The sequence below is a fragment of the Schistocerca americana genome, chromosome X, assembly GCF_021461395.2.
Source record: "Schistocerca americana isolate TAMUIC-IGC-003095 chromosome X, iqSchAmer2.1, whole genome shotgun sequence".
Classification (NCBI taxonomy): Eukaryota; Metazoa; Arthropoda; class Insecta; order Orthoptera; family Acrididae; genus Schistocerca; species Schistocerca americana.
The window spans coordinates 226,866,200-226,888,105 of record NC_060130.1 but is presented as its reverse complement, the minus strand read 5'-3'; the positions used below and the strand labels follow the sequence as shown (position 1 = coordinate 226,888,105).

The following is a 21,906-nucleotide window of genomic DNA, read 5'->3' as shown; positions in this document are numbered from 1 at the left end:
AGGCAAAAACTAGCACATGTGCTCCGCACGCGACCTAGCACGATTACACCGACACACGTCCTTCTGCCTGATGACGTGCCATATCCTAACACTAAAAGAAGGACAGCCAACTGGCTCAAAGGACTGACAGACCATTACATCTCAACGGCTATGACAAAGAGTAAAGCAGATTATTGGATGTACCTGATGACAGAACATCAAAAGCTTGAACGACAAAAGAAATACAAAGAAAATTACGCAAATTTCTTGAACCGAACATTGTCATAGCGACAGAGCTGAAGAACGATCAAACGATATTTTGTTCAATCTCAGGTTTCCGTTTTTCTTTATGAAATTATTTATTAAGTTTCTCATTCATTTTTCGCCAGGAAGGTGGCTATTTCGTTTCCTCTTTGCCCTCGTGTAGAAGCACAAATAGATTGCTGACGCAAACATGAGACGCCAGCAGGATGAAGTATGCCTAGCTCTCCCATAAGAATCGCTCCCGCACAATGACGAAAGAATGTAGCGGATCTATTTTCTTTCCACCACCCCAAAAGAAGGGATTTTTTTTACTTGTATACATTTACTTCGTCAGTCAACTATCTCTTATGGACCAAACATAGCACAGAAGCTAGTCGAAGAAGGCACAAATGGCGAGCGGAAGGACGGGCTGCATGGGAGGAACGAGGCCCGTCAGAATAATAAAAATAAAGTAAAAAAAAGTGGGCAGCGCGACATAATGTCAATCCCAAGGGCCCGGGTTCAATTCCCGGCTAGGTCGGAGATTTTCTCCGCTCAGGGACTGGGTGTTGTGTTGTCCTAATCAGCATCATTTCACGCCGATCGACGCGCAAGTCGCCGAAGTGGCGTCAAATCGAAAGACTTACACCCAGGGAACGGTCTACCCGGCGGATGGCCCTAGTCACACGACATTTATTTATCTAGTCTCTTGCAATCAGGAGTCAACTAATGGACTATATGAAGTGTTGGCAGAAGTGCCAACCCCGTGTTGCTAGAGGAGGCCGAAATGCACGCTTTTAAGCTCACGCAGATTGGCGTGAGGTCTGGAACGTTACAAGGAAATGAGAACTTAGAAAAACAGACGTAACTGGTAGAATACTTAACTTTAATCCACAATTGGTGTACATCGCTCTTGTTGATACATCAATATAACTGGTAATGGCGCCTTGCTGGGTCGTAGCAAATGACGTAGCTGAAGGCTATGCTAACTATCGTCTCGGCAATTGAGAGCGTATTTGTCAGTGAGCCTTTCCTAGCAAAGTCGGCTGTACAACTGGGGCGAGTGCTATGAAGTCTCTTTAGACCTGCCGTGTGGTGGCGCTCGGTCTGCAATCACTGACAGTGGCGACACGCGGGTCCGACGTATACTAACGGACCGCGGCCGATTTAAAAGCTACCACCTAGCAAGTGTGGTGTCTGGCGGTGACACCACACTATATACTATGCATCATTGAATGAAAAGGTTTAGCGAAGGTCTTTAACCAACTCTTCGGTGCTTGTACCGTGGTAGTCATACGTCTCTAGCATTCTCATTAGTGTATATACTGCCCTGCTTACAAGGGGAGGCCGCCAATTGTGAAATTCAGATTCGATTCATACTGCGCATAATAAAAGCTCATGGCCAGAGGTGTAATGTGGCAAAGCACCAAGATGCACTTCTCAGCCGTTGTCGAGAAAATCGACAGTTAAAAGAAACCGTTGCGGTGAAATACTCTCTACGATTAATACTTTTCTACAGCGTCGTGGCGCAGCGGTAAGCGCTCGGGTTTGTAATCCGAAGGTCGCCGGATCGAATCTCGCGCCATGCAACATTTTTTTTTTTTAGTATTTGTTTTTTGTAATTCAAATATACACACACACACATATATATATATGGAGTGATTTAGGGAAATCACGGAAAACCTAAATCAGGATGGCCGGACGCCGGATTGAACCGTCGTCCTCCCGAATGCGAATATTAATTGTCTTCATAATGTTAACCACGTATAGTTAACGGAAGACGCAGAAACGGTATTCCGAAACGAATACGTATAGCGTAAGTCAAACGTTCGAATTAGAATAGAGACTCCACGAACACAAATTTGCTGCGGAAGGTATGAAATATAAACTCCGTTACTCGCTCGTTACACTTGAAGGACAGATGAATGGGCCGAAACGATCCGCCGCATAACAGTGTAGTTGCCTGCTAACTTCGAAAGAAGGTAGATGCGGTCCCTAGCGCAACTTATAACATCGTCGAAAGTCAGTGCGGACGGAAGAGCTTTGGTACACCCTGTTAAAAAAAACGGAAAAATGGAGGCGGTACAATTGGAGAGCGACCCGCTTTCACCAACATGCATAAGCAATTCATTAATAGTTTATATATATATATATATATATATATATATATATATATATATATATATATATATATATATATATATATATAAGAATTACAAAAAACTACCGAGCGAGGTGGCGCAGTGGTTAGACACTGGACTCGCATTCGGGAGGACGACGGTTCAATCCCGCGTCCGGCCACCCTGATTTAGGTTTTCCGTGATTTCCCTAAATCGCTCCAGGCAAATGCCGGGATGGTTCCTCTGAAAGGGCACGGCCGACTTCCTTCCCCATCCTCCCCTAATTCGATGAGACCGATGACCACGCTGTCTGGTCTCTTTCCCCAACCAACCAACCAACCAACAAAAATCTAATAATTAAAAAACATTGCATGGCGCGAGATTCGATCCGGCGACCTTCGGATTACGAACCCGAGCGCTTACCGCTGCGTCACGACGCTGTAGAAAACAATTAATCGTAGAGAGTATTTCACCACAACGGTTTCTTTTAAGTGTTGATTTTCTCGACAACGGCTGAGAAGTGCATCTTGGTGCTTTGCTACATTACACCTCTGGCCATGAGCTCTTATTATGAGCAGTATGAATCGAATCTGAATTTCACAATTGGCGGCCTCCCCTTCTTAGTGATATCACTATTGAGCGCCTCCGTAAATGTCCTGTGTAGAATTTATTATGCTGGAATTTATTACGTGTTATAACACCTGAGACGTATCCATTGTCAAATAATGACATGAGATTCGTATTTGGCGGAACTGTTTTTAACTTTGTAAGTATTCGCATTCGTTTCGTACCTCTTTGCAATTTATTAACATATTTTCGTTTACTGTATTTATCTATGTTTGTATCCTTGGTGAGATATCCATTGATGATGGTCTAAGACCGAAATCAGTTGATGCTTAAGGTTTTCAATAAAACAGTTTATGGTCAAATATGTATTTGATGAATTGTGTATATATCTGCCGGCCGGAGTGGTCGAGCGGTTCTAGGCGCAACAATCTGGAACCGCGCGACCGCTACGGTCGCAGGTTCGAATCCTGCCTCGGGCATGGATGTGTGTGATGTCCTTAGGTTAGTTAGGTTTAAGTAGTTCTAAGTTCTAAGGGACTGATGACCTCAGAAGTTAAGTCCCATAGTGCTCAGAGCCTTTTTTTGTATTTATCTCGAAGTGACTGTTCTTTACTACCACCCAGAGGCCACGTGTTATTTAATGAATTTCACGGATGTGAATAGTCGTTGTTCCCCACTTTATTTTTACAATTTTTGTTGTAAAAGAGGAGTACTCTTATACAACCAGTTTATTAGTACAGCTATGTAATTTTAGGTCAGTTTAATGAATTAACCTCAACTCCACTTTGATTAAAGTACCTCAAGAATTATGTATGTGTGTGTGTGCTTGTGTGTAAGGCGCTACAGTCATGGACTGAGCGGCTGGTCCCGGCGGAGGTTCGAGTCCTCCCTCGGGCATGAGTTTGTGTGTTTGTCCTTAGGATAATTTAGGTTAAGTAGTGTGTAAGCTTAGGGACTGATGACCTTAGCAGTTAAGTCCCATAAGATTTCACACACATTTGAACATTTGCTTGTATGTAATCGTGCATCTGTGAGAGTCTCAAGCTGCAGAAGTAATGCGATCTGCAGCCATATACATAGCAATGTCCTTGCGACATCACAAATACATGAATGCTTACCTCCCTTCCCACATCTCCTATCTCCCACTACCACAATCGTCAGCCGCACACTACTCCCGCTTCCCCTTGTGAAACAGTGTGAAACTGGTTTCAAAAGAGAGAATGCTGAAATTTGAAGTCACAGCCCCATATGAGACAAATCCTTAATGATGGCTGTACTGCAACAGCCATACCTCTGCTAATTCGGTTGTCAATTAATTTGGTATGGTAGCTATTCAAGCATAGTAGAACACAGTGTTCTGCAAAGGAAAAAAATTAGGGCAGCACAAGATAGTGTAACATTTCATTTGAGACTCCAGATCAGCCTAAAGGTTTTCTAATTTAGTTTCCTTCTACTTCATAACTTTGTCGCTATATTATCGGTACGTTTCTAAGTGAGAGGATACATGTGCCACACAGTAACGCTTTATGAGCAAGAAAAAGGCGGTAGCTAGCAAGTTACTGAATAAGTACTCGAAAGCAGGCATCTATTTGTTATGGCGACTGCGATGAGAATTAAAAAAGTAACGTACCATAGTGGTACGGTTTCCACATTTAGTTTTCCGCTGCACTAAGGGAGAATCTCTCACTAGTCTCGAACAACACTGGTTGAAAGAGGATATAGATTGAATCCGAACTCCACCGACAAAAAAAGTGGTGGTTGTTCAGCGATATTTTTTGAGCGTTTTGGTATAACTGACACTTGATCTCCAATGATTAGTTGCAGGGTAATAGTGTAAATATAATTTATTCAGTTTGTAAGGTGTCTATCTGAGGAGAAGTTGCAGTAGTTCAGTAGTCTTTGCCACAGGAAGCTCATTTGTGGCGGATACCTCTTCGGGCTTTCAGAGTTGATGCTCTTACGAAGAGATGACGTCACTTACTGGCTGCCCGAGGCCAACGAGACAGGCCTTGGTCCTTACGCCACAGCACATGATGCTGTAGGTCTTACGAGTGCCAGCAGCGTCTCCTGTGGGGAACGAGTAACTAATGCAGACCAGTTTAATAATTCTTGAGAGCGCCTTTAAATACATGCAAGTTCTCGATAGCGCACGACAAGACCTATAAGGGGTACCTTTTAAGTTAAATATTAATTTCCTGTTGGCCTTGTACGGAGCCGAGCGTTCGTGAAATGCGGCGGACAAGACATCTAGTGTGACGTCACAGGCTCGTTGTAGGGCCCTTATATCTCATTGGCCCCACTAGCTCTCCTGCTTGCACTTTAGTTTGTTCTATAGTCTGTGATAGTGTGGAGACCTGCTTTCGGGAAGCCGCTTTCTCCATCTTGGGGTACACTGAATGAGGCAACGTTATATCAATGTGTTTTCTGTTTGCTGCATTACAAATGTTTTAGCGTGTTAGTTGGGGAGGGCTCTTTATTTAGCAAGTCATGATGTAGAAATTCGATTCTTGATGAAAAGAACATTTTCTGGTCGGGTATTTCATGATTATCATGCTTGTACTCATGAAAACATTACATTACTTTTCGCCCTTTTAAGTGCATTTAATGCAGAAACTATACTCAGGTAAAATTTATTGTACAGTTTACTAACACAGTTTTTGTTTCCGTGCATGTGTGTAGGTGACTGCTATTCAGCAGCGTTTACCAGAGAAATATACACTGCTGGCCACCGTAAATGCAACACCAAGAAAGACAAGAGGTAGCACAACAAAATTTATTTTGTAGATAACATGTTGACCTAGTATCAAATGATTACGTTTACAGACGTCTGTGACATGTGGTTCCTGCCAGAATCAGTAGCCAGAGTAGCCGCCATTGTTGGAGATCACCGCTGCCACACGTGTCGGCATTGAGTCAAAGAGACGTTGGATGTGTTCCTGGGGTACAGCAGCCCAAGCAGCTTCCACACGTTGCCAAAGATCATCTGGTGTGGTAGCTGGGGATGTAATCTGGGTCACTCGCTGAGCAACCATGGACCACATGTTTTCTATCGGCGAAAGATCCGGAGAGCGAGCCGGCCAGGGAAGCACTTCAATCTGGTTATTGACGAAGAACCTTTGGACAATGCGTGCCACGTGTGGTCGCGCATTATCCTGTTGAAATATGATTGTGGCCGAGCCCTGAAGGTAAGGAAGGACAACTGGCTCCAGCACCTCGGATATGTAGCGCCGGCTATTTAAAGTACCGGCAATGCGTACTAGAGGCGTGCGAGAGTAATATTCAATACCGCCCCATACCATAATACCCGGTGCAAGACCAGTGTGGCGGTGCATAATGCAGCTGTCCAGCATCCTCTCTCCACGGTGTCTCCACACTCGAATCCGACCATCGTGGTGCTGCAGACAGAAGCGTGCCTCGTCAGTAAAGACAACGTCATTCCATTCTGCCGTCCACATCCGTCTGTCATCACACCATTGGCGACGGAGACTTCTGTGGTTCTGCGTCAATGGTAGACGAAGCAATGGACGTCTTGCGGACAGACCACTCTGCTGTAAACGGCGTCGAATGGTACGCGCAGACACTGGATGATGCGTTACAGACGCAATGTGCTGTGCTATGGTTCGGGATGTCACTGAGCGATCCGTCACTGCCATGCGCACAATTTGCCTATCAGCACGTGCAGTGGTGCACCGAGGTGAATGCGATCGACTACGTCGGTCTGTCGTACCCTCCTGCATCGAACGGTCACGTATCCGCATTACAGTTGTTTGGTTTCGTCCAACACGACTAGCGATTTCTCTGTATGATAATCCACAATTCGGTAAGCCACTATCCTTCCTCTGTCGAACTCGGATACTTGATCAACCGATGTTCACTGTTGTCTACGAGGCATAACTGATCGTCTTGTGAAACAACCACAAGGTAAACACACGTGCCGAACGTACACTCGTCGAAATCGCCAAGCCTTAAATGGCGCTATGAGGTGGCGCCACAGGCGTGCGTGATGTGCGTCTGCGCTGAAATTCTAATCAGTTGCATATCTCATCGCTGCAAACCAATGGCGTAAATTTCACTTGATTCGGATGCTTCCTTCAGGGTGTTGCATTTACGGTGGCCAGCAGTGTACATAAGAAGAGGTGCTGAAAAATAATGCCCCCGAATTTTTCTTGTGAAAACTCTTAAGGCTTTTCAAATAAAACAATCGTTATTAACATTCTCCTCTTTATTCTTCATGTCTAAATTTTTGCAGCCCTTTGCTGCTAGAACCGGTTCCCATGAGATCACCAAAGTTAAGCGCTGTTGGGCGTGGCTGGCGCTTGGATGTGTGACCATCCAGCCACCATACGCTGTTGCCGTTTTTCGGGGTGCACTCAGCCGCGTAATGCCAATTGAGGAGCTACTCGACCGAATAGTAGCGGCTTCGGTCAAGAATACCATCTTACGACCAGGCAGAGCGGTGTGCTGACCCCACGCCCCTCCTATCCGCATCCTCCTCTAAGGCTGACACGGCGGTCGGATGGTCCCGGTAGGCCACTTGTGGCCTGAAGATGGAGTGCTTTGCTTCTAGAAGGATCCAAGTTCTAGAGTGTGTCATGACCGTGTAACTATGTCAGTGCCTGAGAAACAACGTGCTGTAATCGAGTTTCGGATTAGAAGAGTTCGTCCATACACGGAGCAGCCTCTCCATAATCATGACAATGGCACACCACACACGAGCGCTGTGGGATCTACATCAATCTGACACGTTGGGTTCACTGTCATCAATCATCCTCCATACAGTTCCGAGTTGGCCCCATCCGATAGGCTGTTTCCAAAACTTAAAGAACACCTTCGAGGACTTCACTTTTGAAGTGATGAAACGCTGCAGGCAGATGTGAAGTTGTAACTCTGTCGACAAAATGAAACATTCTACCATGATACTATCTACAAACAGGTCTCTCATTTGGAGAAATGTGTTCCTCGCCAGGGTGATTACGTTGAGAAATAAATGCGCAGACATGAAGAATAAAGATGTACAATATTAATAACGTGTCTTTTATTTAAAATGCTTTAACAGTTTTCACACGGAAAAATTCGGGGGCATTACTTTTAAGTACGCCCTCGTACTTTCAGAGACAAATCTTTTAACCGTCAATGCTTTCTCAGTTAAACTACAGGAACTAAATTGAAAGAGGCCTTCGGTATACTTAATCCTGGACCTTCATATTTTCGTTTGATGATTGAAAATCTAGTGAGTACTGGTAGGCTCACACGAATTGAGCAGTTGCATGATCTGAAGCATGATCACACGCGTTGCGCATTGTGTGATTTATTTACTAAGGTTTGCTTAAGAATGTTTTCAGCATAAGTCGCGTCATTTATTTCAGCGTGCAGCGATATGTTCCATTACAACTAGGGCGGCAAAGCAGAGAGTATTCTAGTTGTGCAGGTAATAAGTCATATCAAGACCATGACAAAGCATTTTTTGCAGTAGTCAAGGAACCGGGATAATTAAACGCCTGTATGTAGTTTCAGCATAGTATCAGTAACTGCACATGCTTCTGCTTTACGTTAGTCTGTATTAAAGTGTGAATTGTTGAAAGGTTTTAAGTCACAGATGCTGGGGCATATTTCCTGTTAAATTAAGAACATTGTTTTAGCCAATACTGTCTAAAGAGACATGCTCCCAGAAAGAAGTGAATCGTTAACAATGGAACAAGACCACCGGGACCAATTCACTTTTCTCCAAACTGTAGATCAATGTTGTTCCTGACATCGAGCGCAAAATATATCGGCGCTCTGCCATGTTGAAACTACTTAAGATGACGAATTCTGAGTGGCACGTATTCTAACTATGGGAGGTCATGCTGAAGGAACTTCTGGTACACGACTGCGTTCGGTTTAGTAGGAAGTACGTAACTTCCATTTGCATAATCATCACTCCTTATATTCACAGCCAACTTGCGTTTATATGATCGATACACCAGTGCTTGTGTGTTTTCGTCATTACTTCCATGGAATTTCGTGCCGTTGAACAAGATCGTTCTTGAAAACATGGCCTCGTCTGTAGACTACACGAAAAAAAGTGGTTTCTGCACATTGCTGTAGGAACCAATTTTGAGACTCCATTCGACATGGGAAGTCCTTTGGCTGCAATGACTGTACGTTTTGTAGACGATAAGGATTCGGCTATTGTTCATATGAGATTCTCAAAATAATTACTTGGTTTTAATTGGCAGTAAGGGCAATGCACTGACTGCTGGTGGCACAGTTGACACCATCCACATGTAACCTATTCTCTTACAAATCCCGTGTCTTGGCAGCTTGAATGTAATGTCTTAAGTCTTCTGACAGACAACGAAAAGGGAGTTGGGTGTTTTTGTTATGCTCATCATTTCATCATCATTCGGGAAAAGTGGCGAGAGTGGGCAGTGAAACAATTGGGAATTTCTACAGGCGCTGATAACCACGCAGTTGAGCGCCCTACAAACAAAATATCATCATCATCATCATCATCATCATCATCATTCGAAACAGAGCATGCAGAACAGCTACTGCGTACCTACGACAGAAGAAAGTGACGTGTCGTAGAGGAGAGGAAAGACTCGGTACCACTATAAGAACGGAGGGAAAAGTTTAGCAGAGCGTCAGCTTGTGTTCCTTTCCGAAACCGTGTTGTCTTCCGAACTGAAGTCGAGTGTTAAAGGTAGCCTGTATCTTCATCACCTCACATATCAAACAGGTGGTGAAATGGGGAATACTCCAGTACACTGTCGACTAGTATTCGGATCCCAACGCTCTTAAATCCAATGTGAAACGGAAACTGGGCGTATAGTACCCTAGTCACTGAAATTACGTGTCACTGTTCAAAAAAACCTATCAACTGCTGCCTCCTGTCTTCCTCTCCATCTGATATCTATTCTTTCCGTTACCTCCCTCTCACTTTTTATTGTGGTTAGTCCTTAGTTATTACTAACAGTTTTTTATCAATATAAAGGGTGATTTTAATGGGCAGTTCCAGTGGACAAATTAACTATAGCTACCTCATAGAAGAAACAACTCTAAAGGAACGCATACTGCCAGAAGGGCTGTCTGCCGGCAGGTAACGAGGTTTCTGGTACACACTGAGGTGACAAAAGTCATGGGATACCTCCTAACATAGGGTCGGACCTCCGTTTGCCCGTCGTGTGCAGCAAATAATGAAGGCTGTCTCCATAGCTGTCCATAATTGCAAAAGTGTTACCGGTGCAGGATTTTGCGCACAAACTGACCTCTCGATTATGCCCCATAAATGTTCTATGAGATTCATATTAGGCGGTCTGGGTGGAGAAATCATTCACTCGAATTGTCCAGGGTGTTTTTCAAAAAAATCGCGAACAGTTGTGGCAAGGTGACACGGTGCATTGTCACCCATAAAAATTCCCTAATTTTTAGGGAACATGAAGTCCCTGAATGGATGAAAATGGTGTTCTAGTAGGCGAACATAATCGAGGACCCAATCCATTCCATGTAAACAGCGGACACCACTATAGAGACACCACAGCTTGCATAGTGTCTTGTTGACAACTTGGGTCCATTGGTTCGTAGAGTCTACACCATACTCGGACCCTACCATCAGCTCTTACTAACTTAAATTGGGGCTCATCTGACTAGGCCACGGTTTTCCAGTTGTCTAGGATCCAAGCGATATGGTCACGAGTCTAGGTTCAAAAATGTTCAAATGTGTGTGAAATCTTATGGGACATAACTGCTAAGGTCATCTGTCCCTAAGCTTACACACTACTTAACCTAAATTATCCTAAGGACACACACACACACCCATGCCCGAGGGAGGACTCGAACCTCCACCGGGACCACACGAGCCTAGGTGAGGTGCTGCAGGCGATGTCGTGCTGTTAGCAAACGCAATCGTGTCGGTCGCCTGCTGCCACAGTCCATTAACGCCAAATTCCGCCGCACTGTTCTAACGAGATACGTTCGTCGAGCAGCCCGGATTGATTTCCTGTTAGCACTGACAACTCCACGCAAGCGCCCCTCCTCTCGGTGGTTAAGTGAAAGCCGTCGGCCACTGCGTTGTGCATGGTGAGACTTAATGCCTGAAATTTGATAATCTCTGCACACTTTTGACACTGTGAATCACGGAATATTGAATTCCCTAACGATTTCCACAATGGAATGTCCCATGTGTCTAGCTCCAACTGCCATTCCACGATCGGAATCTGTTAATCCCTGGCGTGCGGCCTCAATCACGTGGGAAACCTTTTCACATAAATAACCTGAGTACAAAAGACAGCTCGGCCAATGCACTGGCCTTCTATACCTCGTTTACGCGATACTGCTGTCTTCAGTAAGCGTGCTAATCGCTATCCCTTGACTTTCGTCACCTCAGTGTATATTAGATCCTCTAAGAAATGGCCACCTAAAGGTTTTTTCAAAGTGCTTAATTTATTTCAAAATGGATAAAAATACGGTCAGTTTAGTGAACTTGGTTATGGACTATCTATAAGGACAAATAAAGGTAAAGCAGTAAATGTTTTGACACAACTCGCATGGCGGTATCTCCCATTCTACACTCCTGGAAATTGAAATAAGAACACCGTGAATTCATTGTCCCAGGAAGGGGAAACTTTATTGACACATTCCTGGGGTCAGATACATCACATGATCACACTGACAGAACCACAGGCACATAGACACAGGCAACAGAGCATGCACAATGTCGGCACTAGTACAGTGTATATCCACCTTTCGCAGCAATGCAGGCTGCTATTCTCCCATGGAGACGATCGTAGAGATGCTGGATGTAGTCCTGTGGAACGGCTTGCCATGCCATTTCCACCTGGCGCCTCAGTTGGACCAGCGTTCGTGCTGGACGTGCAGACCGCGTGAGACGACGCTTCATCCAGTCCCAAACATGCTCAATGGGGGACAGATCCGGAGATCTTGCTGGCCAGGGTAGTTGACTTACACCTTCTAGAGCACGTTGGGTGGCACGGGATACATGCGGACGTGCATTGTCCTGTTGGAACAGCAAGTTCCCTTGCCGGTCTAGGAATGGTACAACGATGGGTTCGATGACGGTTTGGATGTACCGTGCACTATTCAGTGTCCCCTCGACGATCACCAGTGGTGTACGGCCAGTGTAGGAGATCGCTCCCCACACCATGTTGCCGGGTGTTGGCCCTGTGTGCCTCGGTCGTATGCAGTCCTGATTGTGGCGCTCACCTGCACGGCGCCAAACACGCATACGACCATCATTGGCACCACGGCAGAAGCGACTCTCATCGCTGAAGACGACACGTCTCCATTCGTCCCTCCATTCACGCCTGTCGCGACACCACTGGAGGCAGGCTGCACGATGTTGGGGCGTGAGCGGAAGACGGCCTAACGGTGTGCGGGACCGTAGCCCAGCTTCATGGAGACGGTTGCGAATGGTCCTCGCCGATACCCCAGGAGCAACAGTGTCCCTAATTTCCTGGGAAGTGGCGGTGCGGTCCCCTACGGCACTGCGTAGGATCCTACGGTCTTGGCGTGCATCCGTGCGTCGCTGCGGTCCGGTCCCAGGTCGACGGGCACGTGCACCTTCCGCCGACCACTGGCGACAACATCGATGTACTGTGGAGACCTCACGCCCCACGTGTTGAGCAATTCGGCGGTACGTCCACCCGGCCTCCCGCATGCCCACTATACGCCCTCGCTCAAAGTCCGTCAACTGCACATACGGTTCACGTCCACGCTGTCGCGGCATGCTACCAATGTTAAAGACTGCGATGGAGCTCCGTATGCCACGGCAAACTGGCTGACACTGACGGCGGCGGTGCACAAATGCTGCGCAGCTAGCGCCATTCGACGGCCAACACCGCGGTTGCTGGTGTGCCCGCTGTGCCGTGCGTGTGATCATTGCTTGTACAGCCCTCTCGCAGTGTCCGGAGCAAGTATGGTGGGTCTGACACACCGGTGTCAATGTGTTCTTTTTTCCATTTCCAGGAGTGTATTTCAAAATGGATAAAAATACGGTCAGTTTAGTGAACTTGGTTATGGACTATCTATAAGGACAAATAAAGGTAAAGCAGTAAATGTTTTGACACAACTCGCATGGCGGTATCTCCCATTCTAACACGGAAGGATCAGTGTTCGTGTAGGCGCCTATATACTAATGGGTCAGTATTGCTATGTTGTTGTAACTGTGGAGACAGCTGAGCATCGCGTAGTCGCGCTGCTGATTCATTGCATTCAGTGAATTCGCACTCGATCTGCAAATCGACCGCTGTTCATCAGAAAACCTGTCCATACTGCTATGTATCACTGTTAACGTACAACTAATATAGTTGGAAAAACAAAACACGAGACAGAACCGATTAATTTTGAATGCAAGCTTCACAGTGAAGACTGAAGTGCGCATTACTGTTGCCTGTAGCAACTACCGCGAGTGCATGGAGCCAGTATTGCAATCAATGACTGAGATAGCGAAATAATTAAGACGCTGCAGTCATATTTTGGAGGAGGGAATTTCAAATTACTATGTGACTTTCCTAATTTAGGCTTTACACAGTTTTCTTAATCAGTCAATAAAGACCAGTGCCTAAATCTTTCCCCAGGACTTGTTGAAATGTGGTATAGTTCCATTTCTAATGACATCGACAGCCAAAGGACGCCAAACTCTATCATTCATCCTTTTCTACTTTGAACTCAGCCTGAAGATGTATTAGCTCACTACCATATGATGTTATTCAATATATGTCTCTCTCATCTGTTATTACATCAACAGTCTGAACTTCACATTAATTTACACTGCCTTTTACAAAATGTGGAGTAAATGGCAATCGCAGAACATAAAAAATCCCTGTCATCCGTTCATCCAAAATTTAGCTTCTTCTGCTTCCAGATTTTAGCTCACATTCTGTCGCTCGTCGACTTTATATTATGAACAGATTGTGACTACTTTTTAAAGAATAAAATCCCGCGCTATACGGTCTGGAAACAGCTCGTGGGATTAACATAGTGTCTGGTGCTCTGCCTGAGAATTTTTTTGTTACAGTAATTTCCATCAATAGCACTGGAAGAAAAATAACTTAAGGTACAAATAAGTTACGAGACTACAGCTGCATGACGTCGTCGACAACCACCGATGTTTCGAGAGGAACATACCCAGCCATTTTCAAAGCAAACTCAAAGGCACATCGGTGGTTGTGCACAACGTCACCCGGCTGCATTCCAGTGAGTTATTTGAACATTGTATACGCCGGGAGAAACTAAGGTATCACAGATTTAAGGCGTATAAGCAAGGTTAATAACTGACAGGAAAATAAAATTGACAGGAGTTACTGACTTAAGTTAATTCTCTAGTCCTCATTTTATTGCGTGAGGTTTCATGAAATCTGACGCTGGGGACAAACTTAGTACACAGTCACACTGTTCAGTCACATTAATGTGACCACCTGTCAAAAGCTTGAATAACTGACCTCTGCGAGACGTGCAGGAAGAGAGCCCGAGAGGTTCTGGAACGTACCGACAAGGATGTGGACTCCAGCGCCGTGGCCAGCTGCTCTAGGTTTCTCGGTTGTGGATCCGCGGCGCATACAGCCCGTTTGAGGTGGTCCTACAGATTCTCAAATATTTTTAAAATGGTTCAAATGGCTCTGAGCACTGTGGGACTTAACTTCTGAGGTCATCAGTCCCCTAGAACTTAGAACTACTTAAACATAACTAACCTAAGGACATCACACACATCCATGCCCGAGGCAGGATTCGAACCTGCGACCGTAGCGGTCGCGCGGTTCCAGACTGAAGTGCCTAGAACCTCTCGGCCTCACCGGCCGGCAGGAGAATCTGTGATTGGAACAGTGGTTGTAACTTAATTTCACTCTCGCGGTTCCAGACTGTAGCGGTTAGAACCGCTCGGCCACCCGGCCAGCCTCAAATATGCTTAAATTCGGGGAGTTTGGTGGCCAGGATAGTGCGTCATTGCCGGCCGAAGTGGCCGAGCGGTTCTAGGCGCTACAGTCTGGAACCGCGCGACCACTACGGTCGCAGGTTCGAAACCCGCCTCGGGCATGGATGTGTGTGATGTCCTTAGGTTAGTTAGGTTTATGTAGTTCTAAGTTCTAGCGGACTGATGACCTCAGATGTTAAGTCCCATAGTGCTCAGAGCCATTTGAACCATTTTTAGTGCGTCATACTTGTGCTCTTCAAACTCCAAGCTGTGTGACACGTTACATTGCCCTGGAGGTAGATGTCATAGTGCCTTGGAAGAACAAACTGCGTGTAGAAGTGGGCTTGATCCCCGATGATAGACGCATACTGCTGATCCATTGTGCCTTCCAGAACGATGAGATCACCCAGGAAATGCCAATAAACTTTCCCCAGACCATAACGCTCCCTCCTCCGGTCTGGACCTTTCCGACGAATGTTACAGAATGTTTGCATTCACGCCGTCACGTCAACGGTCATCTGTCCGACGAAGCTGAAACGTGATTAATCTGGAAAGTGAACCTGTACCCCCAGTGAACCTCTCCGGTATTGACGTGCAAATTCCAGTCCTCGTCGCCGATGAGCAGCAGTCGGTATGGGCGTATGAACCAGGAGCCTGCTGCAAAGGCCCATAAGCAGCCACGTTCGCTGAACAGTCGTTGAGGAGACACAACTGATAGCCCCTTGATTCATCTGGACGGTCAGTTGCCCAAAGGTTGCACGTCCATTCATCCGTACACATTTCCCTATTCATCGCAGTATGGCCCTTAGTGCACTGTAGTTGTTTCGGAGCTGGTATTCGATAATGCCATTTTGACATGAGCTGGTAAGTCAAAACATTGTGACCACTGCCCACTGCGACGCTGGATGCCGCCTGGTGGCGTTGCGGACATGTGACGCGATAACAAAAGTATGCTAGCGGAGCAGAAACGGACGGGGGATCAGCCTAGCAAAGATATGGGTTGCAAATGGGGAAATCCATTGAGATAAGCGACTTTGACAAAGGGGAGATTATTATTACACAGAGCCTGTGAACGAGTATCTCAAAAACGGCGAAGCTGGTCGAATGCTCACGTGCTACTGTCATGAGAAAGGTGGAAGGACAGTGAAACTACTACTAGGCACTAATTGATTGGACGTCCACCACTATTCTCAGAACGTCGGGTCCGGAGGCTTGTCTGCTCTGTAAAGTACGGTATTTGGTGATCTGTGGCATCTCTGCCGAAAGAGCACGATGCTGGTGCAAGCACAATCGTTTCGGAGCACACCGTTCATCGTAAATTGTTGAACATGAAGCTCCGCAGCAGATCACATGTTGACCCAACGACATCATCAATTACGACTGCAGTGGGCACCGGACAATCGGGATTCTAGCGTCGATCGATGGAAACGTGCCGGCTTTTCATATTTTTCCTACACTAGGTCGATGGTCATCTCCACAAACGCCGTCGTTGGGGTGAACGGCGGCTCGAAACGTGCAGCACGCCACAGACGCAGGATGGTGGGAGCTGTATTATGCTATGGGAGATATTCTCCTGCACTGGCAAGGGTCCTGTAGTAGTAATCGAAGACACGCTGGTAGCTGGGAACAAACTGCATCCCTTCATCCTTGATGTCTTCCCCGACGGCGATGTCATCTTTCAGCAGTATAGCTGTCCATGTCTCTGAGTCAGGACAGTGCTCCAGTGGTTTGAGGAACATTATAGTGAACTCACGTTGATGTCTTGTGACCAAATTCACCTGATGTATATCATGTGGAGCCCATCTGGGGCGGTATCGGGCGCCATCTTCGCGTAAGGCAATCAGTGGCTCGTTATTTACGCTAAATACATGACCTTTGCGTAGATATCTAATGCCACATACCTTCACAAACTTATCAACAAACTGTCGGATCGCTAGTACGCAGCCGGGCGGTGTGACCGAGCGGTTCTAGGCGCTTCAGTCTGCAACCGCGCGACCGTTACCGTCACAGGTTCGAATCCTGCCTCGGGCATGGATGTGCGTGATGTCCTTAGGTTAGTTAGGTTTAAGTAGTTCTAAGTTCTAGGGGACTGATGACCTCAGATGTTAAGTCCTATAGTGATCAGAGCCATTTGAACCATTTTTTGAACCTAGGACGCAGAATCAGTGATGTACGTAGTTCCAAAGACAGTCAAACAAACTGTAAGCGGGTGAGCATAATATTTTTGCTCATCTGTGGACTTTAACCACGGCGGCTTGCGAACAATGTACGAACTTAGCCACTTCGGAAATGCTTCCACTTCTGAACTGAAAGCCAATGAGCATGCCCGTTTGGACGTCAGACAAATTGTTCCGTATCCGCATTACGACAATGCATACCCTGTTTACCGCATACCCCGCCCCGAACTCCCCACCCGGACACGCTTTACATACAAGCCCTTGCTAGTGTTGTCATCTGCCGTCTTCGAATGCTTATTGCATGTAGACGTCGAAACTTCGTGTAGAGTTTGGGCTTCGGTGCGGCACACAGTTTCGATCCGACAGGAAGTTTCGTATCAGTGCACACTCCGCTGCAGAGTGAAAATTTAATTCTGAAAAGTGACTCTACTCGAAGTAATTGCAGTCTAGACGTAAGTTATAACAGAGCATTCTAACACTGTACGCTTAATAAACAAACCGAGCTGATGAGTAAGCGCTTCATGATGTTTTGCTCTAAAGAATATCTTTCTCTCTCTCTCTCTTTCTCTCTCTCTCTCTCTCTCCCTCACAAACACACACACACACACACACACACACACACACACACGCACGCACAAACACACACACACACACACACACACACGCAGTATATACACACGTGCACGCAAGCACACATTAGACCACAGAAATTTCACTTTATGGATTTTACTTGTCGATCCTACAGCTGTCGAAACATTTTTCGAAATATGTTCCCTGAATTGCGAAATGCTTTAACATTATCTGTACTGGGTTAGTTATACTACTTATCGGTGACATATGAAAGTTTGTGCTGGACGGAGATCGAACTCCGGTTTCTCACTTATTGCGAGCGGTCGCCTAGACCAGATGAGCTATTCGGCACGTCTCCTGGGCCGACCCAAACTAACTGATGAACACATGAGACAGTGAAAAAATAATTGTTTGCTCAGAAATAGAGAGACAAAATGACCAATACAATTTTAATACACTTGTATCGAACTGTATGTATGATGAAGTTTAGAAACATATCTGTAAACATTTGTCACAATAATCGTCTTAGATTTATGTAAGCCTTAGCGTCTTTAAAATGCAGCATGTATTTCTCGCGTGCTTTTTAATGTAAGACAATTCATCAACGTCTAGATTGCAATACATAAAATGAACATGATATATCTATAAATAAATCTTATATCAAAAATGTAAAAGTCATTTGTATATTCCACTCCCCATTCGCCGCTGTATGTTTATGTTACGTACCTTGAAGTGTATTGTATGTGTCAAAGTGCGTAATCTTGTAGAATCTCTTTGCCACCCTTTGAAGAAGGAAGACGACGCGAGTAATGAGAGGAAATATCAGTGAATTTCTATTTTTTTAGTGTGAAATTAAATGGACGTCTTCCGTACACTGACGTAAAAATATCACAGACCGGTGACAAATAAAATAAATTTGGAAACCTAAATAGTGGCTGGTAGCTATATACCCTTCCACGTTAATGCACGCCACAGTCAGGATGATCCTCAGTCTATTATGGAGGAAATTCTGGAATAACTTCAGGTCCTACTCTAGGAGAAGAACGATGTGACGTCCAGCTCAAACTGTCATAAAAAAGAGTTTTATCGTGTTATACACTGAAAAACTAAAAATGCATGTATCATAAAAAAATAATAGAAGTAAGTTATGAGATGCTATCCCCTCATTCACAAAAATTCCTGCATGTCCTGTACCTCTGCTGAATACCTTTTATCTGAAATCAGTGGCTGAATAATTTATTATTGTTTCATGAGGCTGTAGAACAGCTTTTGATACTTTTATTTATTCACCTTTGACGAAATATGTACATCAAAAATGGAGCTATTATGCTTTAACAGAAGATAGGGTTTTGTTCCATGAGTATTAAATTATTTCTGCAATAACTTACAATTATTTCAATGGTTTTTTGTTAAAACGCTGGCGATGCAACTGAATTAAACGTGCGTCATGCCAAATAACTTCACAGGTGAGCAAGCACATTCGATATTTCTGCCAGCATTTAAACAGATTTGATGGTAACGAACACTCCGTCTGACAAAAAGTATTAAGTATAATATAAATGGTTAAGCGATGCATGTTAAGCGATGCGTACCTGAATGTCACTGTGCCGTCATAATGGATATTACTGTGATTCCGCGGCTTCATTGTTTTCTTTGGTAGTCGCAAGCAAGGTTTTTATTAGTGCCAAAAACACAATAAAAATCATATTTTACACGGTGAAATCCTCGCGCTGAACTTCTGCTGGAAGATCCACTGAGCCGGCCTCTATGAACGAGCGGTTCTAGGCGCTTCAGTCCGGAACTGCGCGACTGCTATGGTCGCAGGTTCGAATCCTGCCTCGGACATGGATGTGTGTGATGTCCTTAGGTTGGTTAGGTTTAAGTAGTTCTAAGTTCTAGGGGACTGATGACCTCAGATGTTAAGTCCCATAGTGCTCAGAGCCTTTTGAACCATTTGAATCCTTGCTTGGAAATCATTTACAAGAAACAAATTCATTTACTTTCAGCCCGTCGTTTATTCCTTACTAGGAGAAATAAGTATCATATATGAAAAGAGCGTATATAATTTAACTGCTGGAGTATCCCTGTATACTGAGAAAACATACAAGAAAACAACATTCAATGTCAACACCGTCGACGCGTAAATTTTTTGCCGATAGTGATAAAAGTTTGGGAATTAAAATGAAAAGAAAAAGCAGTTAACGCTGTCCGAAAAGTAAACCTGATAGTTTGATGAAGACAACGCAGTTACATACAGCACGGTTTATTAATATTTTCGAATGGAGAGACACTAAAACAAGTTTAACACGTTATCAATATATTCTTCGTAACGGACACCGACATGTTTATCAAGGGTTTACGGCAGTTCAAGATCACAATTTTAAGACCGCCGAAGACATTCACTCTTCTTAATTAATTAAAACGGTGGGAGTGTCTTACTCCTGGGAAACCTTACGAACTTCTTATTTGATATTTATATAAATATATTGAATGTACACTGACGAAAACAATTGCAACACTGAAAAATAATTAGTGTAGACTAATGAAACTTCGGGTGTACAGTTGACTAGGTAACATATTTAGGTGATGAACATTGCAAGATCACAGATTAATGAAGGAGCGATATAAGCCATTGGAAGTGTGAAATGCTGGTACATTAAAAACCGGTGTAACCGCCAGAATGTTGAATGCAAGCATGCAAACGAGCATGCATTGTGTTGTACAGGTGCCCGTTGTCAGTATGTAGGATAGTTCCATGTCTGTTGCACTTCGTCGGTCAATACAGGAACTGTTAACGCTGTTAGTGGGTGAAGCTGGAATAGTCCTATGATGTCCCATATGTGCTCGATTGGAGACAGATCTGGTGATCGAGCAGACCAAGGCAACACGTCAACACCCTGTATAACACATTGGGTTACAATAGCTGTATGTGGGCAAGCGTTGTCCTGTTGGAAAACATCCCCTGGAATGCTGTTCATGAATAACAGCACAACAGATCGAGTCACCAGACTGACGAACAGATTTGTAGTCTGGGTGCTCCTCAATTGGCATCACGAGGCTGAATGCATCCCGAAAAATGGCAACAGCGCGTGGCGGCCTGGATGGTCACCCATCCAGGTGCCGGCCACGCCCGACAGCGCTTAACTTCGGTGATCTCACGGGAACCGGTGTATCCACAGCGGCAAGGCCGTTACCGAAGTCCTATTCTAAATGAGCGTAAAATTTTTACAGTAGACTTGTAGTGAGAGCGTAAGGTTGACGTCGGTGCTAGATCACTCAAGGGTGGCCGCTGTTCGTAGTCGGAATATTAGCCTGAGATGTCAACTACATTCATTTGCAGGGCTGAACTTTATTAGATTATGTATTTAACTTGTAAACCACGTAAGTACTGAAGTGTTATGGAACACAAACTGAATTGAAAATCAGTTCGCGCCACCCAGCAAACCGGCAAATTCAGTAAGACACTTAATTCGCAATCTCGGATACCAGTATAGTATTCACGGAAGAATTGGGAGGAAATCAGCCACAGCTGTCATGACTTCACCTTTACTGGTTCAAGAAAATCTTCTAAAAAGAAAATAAGGATGAGGAGAAGTGAGGTTGAAGCGCTAATTAATAGTCCATTATCTTATTCTCACACGACCTTGCCGCGTCTATGCTGTGAGCATAATCAGTTCTTCTAGATTTTCCATCAACTTACACAGAAGTAAGCTGTTCACGAAGGAGGTGATTGTCACCTATCAAAGAAATACATGTCCTGGGAATTAGTAAAGGGGCAGTGAGACGGTGATTAATATTTGCGAGTCGTTTACAGGTGGTAGTGACGGGAAAGAAAGGATGGACTCGATGACATCGTAGTTTCTAAATGCACGGGACAAGTGCAGATTAGACGAGGGGAAAGGAAACGACTGTGGGCACCACCAATAATCACATGAAATTTCTTCGGAAAACAACGAAAAAATTCAGTAACGATGCTGCTCCTGAACACGAATACAGCGCATTACCTACTACCTCACATCCTTCTGTAACAATTGAAAGAAATCAGTCCCAGCGATTAAAATAGTTGTTTTCTACCAATTTACGTCTCGAGAGACATACGAGCATGACATTTAATGTTACTTGTACCCGATAAACTAAGTCTTTCAAATTTTTGATACGCCTTTATGCACCAGAATGCGCTTAAAACAATGCGGCAGAATTTTTTTTTGCCAATAAATGTTCCCATTTTCCTTGAGCAGATGCGGATCCGTAGGATAGGGGTCATGACTCCTAAACCCCAAACATTTTACTAAAATGCGTACTGTTGTAATAATAATCCCTCAGAATTTTTCAGTTATCT

The 21,906-nt window shown here is 44.8% G+C and overlaps 1 pseudogene; it reads right to left on the bottom strand.

The window, feature by feature from the left end:
* Nucleotides 1-20,644: 20,644 nt before the first annotated feature.
* On the bottom strand, nt 20,645-20,762 carry LOC124557267 (annotated as a pseudogene).
* Nucleotides 20,763-21,906: the final 1,144 nt, after the last annotated feature.